Consider the following 11,404-nt stretch of genomic DNA (forward strand, 5'->3'; position numbering starts at 1 on the left):
AATGACGATGTACGCCGGCGGTGATGATACGCACCGCCGCGGACGTGATTGCCACAGACGTGACCGCTATTTTCTATCTGTTGAATCACTCGATACCTGATCTTCGACAGGGGAGGACCTACACTGCAAATGCTGCTGTGACCTCAGTCTGGAAGAGACAATGGCTCGTGCATCTGGGGAAAGGGCCCCTGCCTTCACATCGGAGGAGTTGGAGGAGCTCGTCGATGGGGTCCTCCCCCAGTACATGCTACTCTACGGTCCTCCATACCAACAGGTAAGTACACAGGGAGCATGTCGTATGGGCTATGCCTGTGTGGAGAGGGCTGGTTGTAAGAAGGAAGGGGGCAGAGTTCTGCGTGCATGAAAGACGGTGGGTGCATGTGCCACATGGCAAGGGTAGGGATGGGGGCCACTCACTTTGACGGCGCAGTTGTTAATGACTTCTCTTCTTCCCCTGTACATTTCATGTAGGTCAGCGCCCACCAGAAGAAGGATATTTGGCGTGCCATCGCCAAGGACGTCCGGACCCTGGGGGTCCACCACAGACGGAGCACCCACTGCTGGAAAAGATGGGAGGACATACGCCGCTGGAGCAAGAAGACGGTGGAGGCTCAGCTGGGGATGGCCTCCCAACGTGGGAGGGGTGCCCGTCGAACCATGACCCCCCCTGATGTTCAGGATCCTGGCTGTGGCCTACCTGGTGTTGGATGGGCGGTTGAGGGCATCACAGCAGACACAAGGGGGTGAGTACACTGTCATTCAGCTGACTTTGCGTGCAGTGGAGGGGTCTGGGTGGGGGAGGAGGGCTGTGGGTTTCCCTGGGCCAGGGCGAGTTCCGTAGGCTAGGCCCCTTCATAAGGCATGGCCCTGTGGCCCCCCACCTCTGTAGAGTGGCAAGTACAGCTATTCATGCCCCTGTGTCATCTATGTGTGCAGATGTCGTCCATAGCCTTGTAGGCCATTTCCAAGGAATTGCACTGTAGAGCCCAACAGCGCGACATAGTGCAGGGGGCTTCTGTGTCTGTCTTGTCTGCCAACTGTAGCGGTAAGCCATGCACTCAACATGTCTTTCTTCTGTTCCCCCCCCCCCTTTTTTGCGGTCTCCCTGTTCTTGTGTGCATTAGCATCATCAAGCAGAGGAGCAGTGGTACCGGAGAACGAGGGAGCTGCATCCCACATGGCCATGGAGGGCCACACTACAGACTCTGAATACACCAGTGGGACGGAGGGCGAGGGGAACACCACGGCGGGTACAGGAGCTGAAACCAGCGACACGGACTCGTCCTCCGATGGGAGATCCCTTGTGGTGGCGGCAACATCTGTGCCCCCCACTTCTACAGGTACAGCCGCCATCCCCCTACCAGCACCGCCCTCCCAGCAGCCCCTCAGCCTTCGCCCCGTGCCCGCTTACCCAGGAGGGCGGGCATCACCTTCGCCCCAGGCACCTCAGCCCCTGCCCCTGTCACCTCTGCTGCCCTCGGTGAGGAGGCCATTGACCTCCTCAGGCCACTCATTGTTGGGCAGTCTACCATTTTTAATGCCATCCAGGGTGTAGAAGGGGAGTTGCAACAAACCAATGCATTCCTGGAGGGCATTCATTCTGGTCAGGCGGCCCTTCACCGATCCTTTCAAACTCTGACCTCAGCACTGACGGCAGCCATTGCCCTGTGTCTAGCCTCCCCCTCCAACTCCCTCCACCCAGACCCAATCCCCTGTACCTCTGCCTATCCCAAGCACACCATCAGACCAGCCTGCATACACCTCACCACACAAGGGAAGCTCAGGAAAACATAAGCACCACACATCCCACAGGCAGTCACGCAAGCATCACACACATACAGGCACACCAACATCCACTGCCTCCACTGTGTCCCCCTCGTCTCCCTCCTCCCTCCCAGTCTCGTCTACACCCACACCTGCATGCACTACCTCTACAGCCACTACGTCCCGCACCAGCACACCCACCACCACACCCCGCTTACGTGCAGTCACCACCCCCAGGACCTGTTTCCTCTCCCAGTGTGCCTCCGAAGATACACAAACGCAGGCACACACCCACCCAACATACATCCACCTCACAACAGCCTCCAGCGCATGCACCTGCACCCAAAGCCACAAAACTTACACCTCCTACAACCACCACCTCTTCCACAACTCCCAAACCCCCTCCAGCTACCCGTCCCAGTGTCTCCAAACAACTTTTCCTGTCCACCCTTAACCTATTTCCCACCACCCCCCCGTCCAACTCATAGGTCCCGAACTAGCACCTCAGCCACAAAATCTCCGGGACCAGTGGTGCCTGTTGTCACAGGTATGTGGAGTGCACCAGCCACCAGGACAGCCAGTGTGTCACAGAGCCACAGAACAGCCAGTCCCAAGCCGCTCCCAGGGGTCCCGGTGGGAGTGTGGACTCAGCTGTTACTCCTCCCAAGGTGGGGAAGGGCCAGAGGAAACCCGGCAAGTCTGGGAGGAGCAGCACGGCGGAGAAGACCACCATCATCCCCGCTGGCCAGGAGGGCCCCGCCAGCACCATCGTCGCTGCCCAGGAGGCCACCGCCAGCCCCATCGTCGCTGCCCAGGAGGCCACCACCAGCCCCATCGTCGCTGCCCAGGAGGCCGCCGCCAGCCCCATCGTTGTTGCCCAGGAGGGCTCCGCCAGCCACAGCCCAGCTGCCCAGGAGGGCCCCGCCAGCCACAACCCAGCTGCCTAGGAGGGCCCGCCAGCCACAGCCCAGCTGCCCAGGAGGGCCCCGCCAGCCACAGCCCAGCTGACCAATGAAGGACCGCCAGCCCAGCTGGGCAATGAAGGACCGCCAAGTCAAGCACCTTTGAACAGGGCAAGCACCGCTGAACAGGGCGAGGACTGCCAAGTCAAGCATCGCTGAACAGGGCAAGCACCGCTGAACAGGGCAAGGACCGCCAAGTCAAGCACCGCTGAACAGGGCAAGGACCTCCAAGTCAAGCACCGCTGAACAGGGCAAGCACCGCTGAACAAGGCAAGCACCGCTGAACAGGCCAAGGACCGCCAAGTCAAGCACCGCTGAACAGGGCAAGGACCGCCAAGTCAAGCACCGCTGAACAGGGCAAGGACCGCCAAGTCAAGCACCGCTGAACAGGGCAAGCACCGCTGAACAGTGCAAGGACCGCCAAGTCAAGTACCGCTGAACAGGGCAAGGATCGCCAACTCAAGCACCGCTGAACAGGGCAAGGACCGCCAATTTCAGCACCGCTCAACAGGGCAAGCACCGCTGAACAGGGCAAGCACCGCCAACTCAAGCACCGCTAGCCCATGAGTGGCAGGGGCACTGACGCAACAGGGACCGTCACGGGGTGAGTGATGCACTCTGGGCACCAGACCCCCTCCAGAACCAGTGGAGAAAGACACCAACTACGTCTGTCCTTGGCAGGATGAAGCACTCTGGGCACCAAGCCCCCTCCAGAACCAGTGGAGAAAGACATCCACTACGTCTGTCCTTGGCAGGATGAAGCACTCTGGGCACCAAGCCCCCTCCAGAACCAGTGGAGAAAGACATCCACTACGTCTGTCCTTGGAAGGATGAAGCACTCTAGGCACCAGTCCCCCTCCAGAAGCAGTGGAAAAAGACATCCACTACGTCTGTCCTTGGCAGGATGAAGCACTCTGGGCACCAGTCCCCCTCCAGAACCAGTGGAGAAAGACATCCACTACGTCTGTCCTTGGCAGGATGAAGCACTCTGGGCACCAAGCCCCCTCTAGAACCAGTGGAGACAGGCATCTACTTGAGAGACTGTGGCTTTGCACTCCCCAGGATGCAGCAGTGGGCAAACCACCCACTGTAGAGACTTGAGAGACTGTGGCTTTGCACTCCCCAGGATGCAGCAGTGGGCAAACCACCCACTGTAGAGACTTGAGAGACTGTGGCTTTGCACTCCCCAGGATACATCAATGGGCATGGAGGCCCCTCGTGGATCTGGCGTCGTGCACTCCTCCGGCTGAGGTGCCCCCCCTTCCCTTCCCCCTGAGGTGCCTGTTGTATTTCTATCTGATGCCCCTGCAGTGTTCTCTCTGTTTTGATGTGGTATCGTGTGTGGGCCTTGCCCATGCATTTTGGGCCCAGTGGTCCACGGACTATAAATGGTGCAATACCTGGACTACTAATCTTGGTGTATATTTTGTTAATAGTGTATATATGTATATGTTTGCTTACTGATTTTTGATATATTACAATGGTTACACTCAGTTCCTTTTGTCTTTGCATTCTTCCACGGGGGTTGAGGGGGGGTGACTGTAATGTATAGTTATGCATTGGTGTGTGTGTTGTAGTGGGTGAGGGTGGGGGTGGGGGTGTTGCATGTGTGTGTCCCTGTTTTTTGCCTCCCCCTCCCCTGTGTCATAGGTGCAGTACTCACCGTGGTCTTCGCCGTCGGCGTTGGTGCTCCTGGTACAGGAGCAGGAAGACTATCGCAGACAGAATATGGAGTTCCGGCTCCATGGTGTCCTCCTTCCTCGTGGAGTGTGTAGAGGTGAGCGTTTTCCCTTCGAATTTCCTGTTTCCGCCGTGTTTTTATCCGCGGTGTATCCGCCCCGGAAAAGGTGGCGGATTGGCCTGTCATAATAGTGTGGGCGGTACATCGTCCTCCGTCTGTCTGTTGGCGGTGACCGTCGAGCTGTTTGTTTGTACCGCCGTAGTGCTTTCCTCTTATCTAGTTTCTAAAGCACTAACATAACACAACAGAAATGCACTTCTGAGGTCAAAGAAGACTTTTATTGCTGTTAATTCTTCCCCAACCACAATATTTTATGTATGACGAATTAGTAGCTTTCAAGTCCGCGTTAATCAAACAAAATATATCAGTTTGCAATATACACAGCAGGTTATATTTATAAGATATTGGATGCAAAGCAAAACAAATACTTCACCGTGTGGGAACTATTCACAGCTACATCTTTCTAAGGTCTGCAAGCTGATGACCCCTGTCAGCCGCGAGAAAGAGTTTCATCTACCCACACGGGATTGCTGGCAGCTGGCGCCAAGCTCCAGCACGAGGTCCGGCAGATTCGAATCTGACTCTCTGCAGCCTGTTACATTCGTTACAAAGGTGTGCCCCCTCCTCTCAGACCTGGGAAACTGAGCAAGCCTTTTGGAGACTGGCCAGGTCTCCAAGACTACTCCTGTTCCCAAGCTCAAGCAGAGAGAACAACACCCATGTACTCTCTCTTATCATGTCTAGTCTACTGTGAGAACAAAACATCTTGGTTCATCTTGTGCAAAAACACAGCTTGGAAAAATACAGCTTGGATTCTCAACTGCAATGTCTAACTCCACGTTAAAGGCAATGGGCAGCTAACCTAAATATCAAATGCAATGTCTAGTGTCATGTCAAAGCCAATAAGCATCTAAGCTGAATACAAAATGCAATGTCTTATATCATGTCAAAGCCCATAGGCAGCTGAGCTGAATACAAAATGCAATGTATAATATCATGTCAAAGCCAATAGGCAGCGGAGCTGAATACAAAATGTAATGTATAATATCATGTCAAAGCCAATAGGCAGTTAAGCTGAATACAAAATGCAATATATAATATCATGTCAAAGCCCATAGGCAGAATATCTAATAGCATGTCAAAGTCAATAGGCAGCTAAACTGAATACATCATGTCAAAGCCAATAGGAATGCAATGTCAAAGCCAATAGGCGGCTAGACTGGATACAGCATGTCAAAGCCAATAGGCAGAATACAGAATGTAATGGCTAATGCAATGTCAAAGCCCATAGGCGGCTCAACTGAATACAGAAAGTAATGGCTAATGCCATGTCAAAGCCCATAGGCGGCTCAACTGAACAAAACATACCATGTGCTACTGGTGAACATTGAGCAACTAATATGCGCAGTGGTGAAACACAAAGTCATTGGTCAAAACAAACTTTATCAAATGGCAGTACATTCCGCCCTTTGACCAATGAATTTTTGTTTCACATATCTCTTGTTTCAAACAAAAACAAAAAACATCGGCACAAAACAAAAAAAAAAAAAACATTATGATCAAAGCAATCCCTGTAAAGCAATAGAAGTGAATTAACACATTGATTTCATAACCTTTCACATCAGATACATCTACATAGAAAAGACTGGGCAATTTGTATACTCTGAATGAGTCTCTAATTCAACAGTGTTAGCAATTTGATGTGGCATGAGTTCTGCTCATGTAAAGGGGCACGGTCCACCTGAAAGGTTTGCTGGAAGATAAGCAAAAGTCAGAGTTCCATACGAGAAGGGCTTAGTTCCAGTGGAAGATCCATGGTGCTGGCACTTTACTCAGCCAGGTTCAGGTTGGGGATTCGGTCCCTTCCCCGACCCCACACGCACACACCGGAAGGGGGACCACACAGCACACTCAGGGACAGTGGCGAAACGTGGTAGGATCTGCAAAAGAAACAAGTATGACTTTTCTTGCAAATAACATTTTTCATTTAAACTGCACCCTTCCTCTTTCTTTCCCTGTTTTATAATCAGCAGGACGTTTTTGAGGCCCTTTGTTATATTTTCTGCAGGTTCTGGAGGGTCACTTGGGGCTTCAGCCCACACATCAGCACTGAGGTTTTTATCTGCTGCGCCACAGCTTCCCTTTTCTTGCACTGTCAGAAGGGCTGGGGCAGACTCCTTCTTTACCAAACCTCCATTCACTGCACTTTTGCCAATTTGGGCCATTCTGTCTCCAATTTGTTTGAATGAATCAGATTATTTTCTAGGTATCAGCATAATTTCGATTTTTCCTTGGTAATTTGCAGCAATCACTTTCCCTAAAACCTGATCAATTTGCCATTTCTGTTCTGGTAACTTTCCTCTCCCCAACTGCTCTGTGACTGCTTGCATGACAGATTGCTTTTGTGCATGCTGCACAGTTTTTATCAAATCTAGGGGAATGTACATCTCTCTCATCTCTGCCCACCTGTAAGTGGCTTTTTCTCTCAGCTGTTCACATTTCTGGGGCACCCACTTAGCCATCCCCACTAAGGCAGAATTCTGGGTGTACACTTCTCTCTCTGAATTTTTCTCATTAACATCTGCAAGGTAATTGAACCAGTTAGGTGCTAAAACATTAGCAATGAACCAAAAATCAGCGTAAAAATGACACATCTCACGTAGCTCTTGCTTTAAAATCTGACACACATTATACAACGCTGTTCCTTCTACGGTGCCAGAAAACAACATTTCAGTCAATGAATCATTAGTAAAACAAAAATGCTTTTTATCTTCAGTGGACACGAATTCAAATGGTGCATTCAACTTCATTGGTAACTCTTTTATCTGTGGTACTCTAGCCCTGTCTTGCAAGTACCAGATCCATTGTATGATTCTAGCTAGGGGCACTATTTTCTTTCCTTGTTCTTGAGTTACATGTACATAAGTATTTCCTTCTTGCACTGCGCAGCAACCTAAAGTCTGCATTATTTCATTTGCCAAATCACAAGCGCGCAGCTGCATATTATTTTTCACAGTGACCATATACAAAAGTGTTAGGATTTCACTCAAATGAGAGCTATTCTTTTTCCAAAAATCAAACAAGCTAATGAAACTCGGTGTCTCTTTCTCTAAAATCTTTCGTTTTACTTGTGCATTTTGCAACGGTAACTCGTAAATCACATTCTGGTCTCTCTCGTCCGTGTTATCAGTTAAGGAATGCATTTTGTCTGCCACACGAAAACTCAGTGCAGCTCGGAGCTGTCTTAACCCCCTCATTACTGGAATGGGACAAGAAAGATTCTTCAAAAACAGCCTTTTTATAACTTTCAGTCGGGCTAATTTGCTCACGTAAATTCCTATTTTCATGTTCCAACTTCCTACATTTCTCCTGCATTTCTCTGTAAGCAGATAAAGGTATCCAGACCTTTCTGTCATCATTATTTCCAAAACACACGTTTTCTACACATGCATTTTCTTCTGTAATTCCCCAAACAGAAAACAATTCACAGTTTTTCTTAGCACCATCAGGCAGTTTAACAACACATGACATGGTCTGCCGTGCTACTGTGATTCTCCAAACAACAAACAATTCACCGTTTTTCGTAGCACCATCAGGCAGTTTAACAACACATGACATGGTCTGCCGTGCTACTGTGATTCTCCAAACAACAAAAAACAATTTCTGTAACTCTCCAAACAACAAAAAAACAATTACACTTTTAAAGTGTGCACTTAGAAATCTACTAACTCGTCAAACCCCTTCTTAATCACCTCTTAATGACCGACCCCACGACTTCTGGTACCAATTGTAGTGCTTTCCTCTTATCTAGTTTCTAAAGCACTAACATAACACAACAGAAATGCACTTCTGAGGTCAAAGAAGACTTTTATTGTTGTTAATTCTTCCCCAACCACAATATTTTATGTATGACGAATTAGTAGCTTTCAAGTCCGCATTAATCAAACAAAATATATCAGTTTGCAATATACACAGCAGGTTATATTTATAAGATATTGGATGCAAAGCAAAACAAATACTTCCCCGTGTGGGAACTATTCACAGCTACATCTTTCTAACGTCTGCAAGCTGATGACCCCTGTCAGCCGCGAGAAAGAGTTTCATCTACCCACACGGGATTGCTGGCAGCTGGCGCCAAGCTCTAGCACGAGGTCCGGCAGATTCGAATCTGACTCTCTGCAGCCTGTTACATTCGTTACAAAGGTGTGCCCCCTCCTCTCAGACCTGGGAAACTGAGCAAGCCTTTTGGAGACTGGCCAGGTCTCCAAGACTACTCCTGTTCCCAAGCTCAAGCAGAGAGAACAACACCCATGTACTCTCTCTTATCATGTCTAGTCTACTGTGAGAACAAAACATCTTGGTTCATCTTGTGCAAAAACACAGCTTGGAAAAATACAGCTTGGATTCTCAACTGCAATGTCTAACTCCACGTTAAAGGCAATGGGCAGCTAACCTAAATATCAAATGCAATGTCTAGTGTCATGTCAAAGCCAATAAGCATCTAAGCTGAATACAAAATGCAATGTCTTATATCATGTCAAAGCCCATAGGCAGCTGAGCTGAATACAAAATGCAATGTATAATATCATGTCAAAGCCAATAGGCAGCGGAGCTGAATACAAAATGTAATGTATAATATCATGTCAAAGCCAATAGGCAGTTAAGCTGAATACAAAATGCAATATATAATATCATGTCAAAGCCCATAGGCAGAATATCTAATAGCATGTCAAAGTCAATAGGCAGCTAAACTGAATACATCATGTCAAAGCCAATAGGAATGCAATGTCAAAGCCAATAGGCGGCTAGACTGGATACAGCATGTCAAAGCCAATAGGCAGAATACAGAATGTAATGGCTAATGCAATGTCAAAGCCCATAGGCGGCTCAACTGAATACAGAAAGTAATGGCTAATGCCATGTCAAAGCCCATAGGCGGCTCAACTGAACAAAACATACCATGTGCTACTGGTGAACATTGAGCAACTAATATGCGCAGTGGTGAAACACAAAGTCATTGGTCAAAACAAACTTTATCAAATGGCAGTACACCGCCGTGGCGGTCGGAGTGTTAAAGTGGCTGTCTTTGTTGGCGGTTTCCGCCACGGTCGTAATTCCAAAATTTTTACCGCTGGCCTGTTGGCGGTCTTACCGCCGCTTTAACACCGTCCACCGGGGTTGTAATGACCACCTTAGTCTCTTTTCTGAAGATTTTCTTCAGCGGGATGAACCTGCCAGTCCAATCCGACCTCCTGGAACTCTTCTCCGGATACGCGTCGCGGGAGCCCTCGGTGGAGATTTTTACCTTCGGACTTAGTCGTTTTTTCGAGGTGAAAATCCTTCGACCGGCGCAAACCTGGATCTTGATCCGACATCCCTGGAGCCCTCCTCAGATACGTTGGCTGGGAGGTCCCGGTCAACTTTTTACCTTCGGACTTAGCCGGGGCCAGGGTTGGCGGGAGCACCGCAGGGCATTCTGACCGCGGCGGTTCGGCCGCGGTCAGAAGAGGAAAACCGGCTGTCTCCCGCCGGTTTTCCGCTGCCCCATTGAATCCGCCATGGGGATTCTAACACCCCATACCGCCATCCTGTTCCTGGCGGTTCTCCCGCCAGGAACAGGATGGCGGTATGGGGTGTCGCGGGGCCCCTGGGGGCCCCTGCAGTGCCCATGCCAATGGCATGGGCACTGCAGGGGCTCCCGTAAGAGGGCCCCAAAAAGAATTTCACTGTCTGCATTGCAGACAGTGAAATTCGCGACGGGTGCCACTGCACCCGTCACACCTTCCCACTCCGCCGGCTCCATTCGGAGCCGGCGTCCTCGTGGGAAGGTAGTTTTGCACTGGGCTGGCGGGCGGCCTTTTGGCGGTCGCCCGCCAGCCCAGTGCAAAACACAGAATGCCCTCAGCGGTCTTCCGACCGCGGAGCGGTATTCTGGAGGGGGGAAGTCTGGCGGGCGGCCTCCGCCGCCCGCCAGACTTAGAATCACCCCCTAAGTCTCCTTTTTGGAGATTTTTCTTCACCAGGACTAACCTGCAAATCAGGCCGGGTCGCGGTTGAGGCAAGCCGGATAGGATTGCCGCGCGCGTCGGTCCCTCTATGGTGCTTTTTTTCAAAAGTTATCAAAACTTCTCCAAACTTCTGGGGCTTCTCCCAGATGTTCTTTTAAGGTTCTTTTGGGGTCCACAGCTCACCCCAAGGGTCCAGAAGCTCTGAGATGATCCTTGGGGGGTGTGGACTACAACTCCCAGAATACACCTGATGCAAACTCCTTTTTGGCCACTGGGCAGTGGTCAGCTGGTTGATTTCTTCAGGAGTTGGTGCAGGGGACTCTGGTTAGCAAATTTTCACCTGTAGCAAACAGGGAGTCCCTCCTTGAACCAGTTGAAGCTAGGCAAAGTCCTTCTTGTGAAAAAGCCCAAGGGTGTAGCTGGTGCAGTCCTTCTGAGTGCAGGTTCCAGGTACAGGCCAGGGGTCCAGCAGGGCAATCCTTCTTCTCCTTTGGTTCTTCCTTGTAGGACTCTGATGGCGATCTGTGGTGTGGGTGCAGGTCTGCCAGTTTTATCCTTGCTCCTGGGTGAAAAACAGGGGGGTCCTGATTCTCCAGTCAGGTTCAGGGTCCTACCCCCTGTGATGACCACTTCCTGGGAAGTGTGGCAAAAATCAGTCCCAGGAGGCAACATTCTTTAAAAATCCATCATGGCTGAATCTGATTTTTGGAGGTTACATCTGGCTGAGCCCACCCACTGGTGTGGCTAAAAATCATAAACACACCCCTCTCCTAATCTAATCAAGGGGCCCCTAGTTGTCTGGGGTTGCAGGATGTGGGGGTGTTGCTGGGTTGCTCCAAATGTCCTTCTCTGCCTTTGAAGACCAGTTTGGCAGCCCTCCCCCTTCCTGCCTCACCATCAGCTGAGGGGAAATTCCCTCCCACAGGCAC

The sequence above is a fragment of the Pleurodeles waltl genome, unplaced genomic scaffold, assembly GCF_031143425.1.
Source record: "Pleurodeles waltl isolate 20211129_DDA unplaced genomic scaffold, aPleWal1.hap1.20221129 scaffold_39, whole genome shotgun sequence".
NCBI lineage: Eukaryota > Metazoa > Chordata > Amphibia > Caudata > Salamandridae > Pleurodeles > Pleurodeles waltl.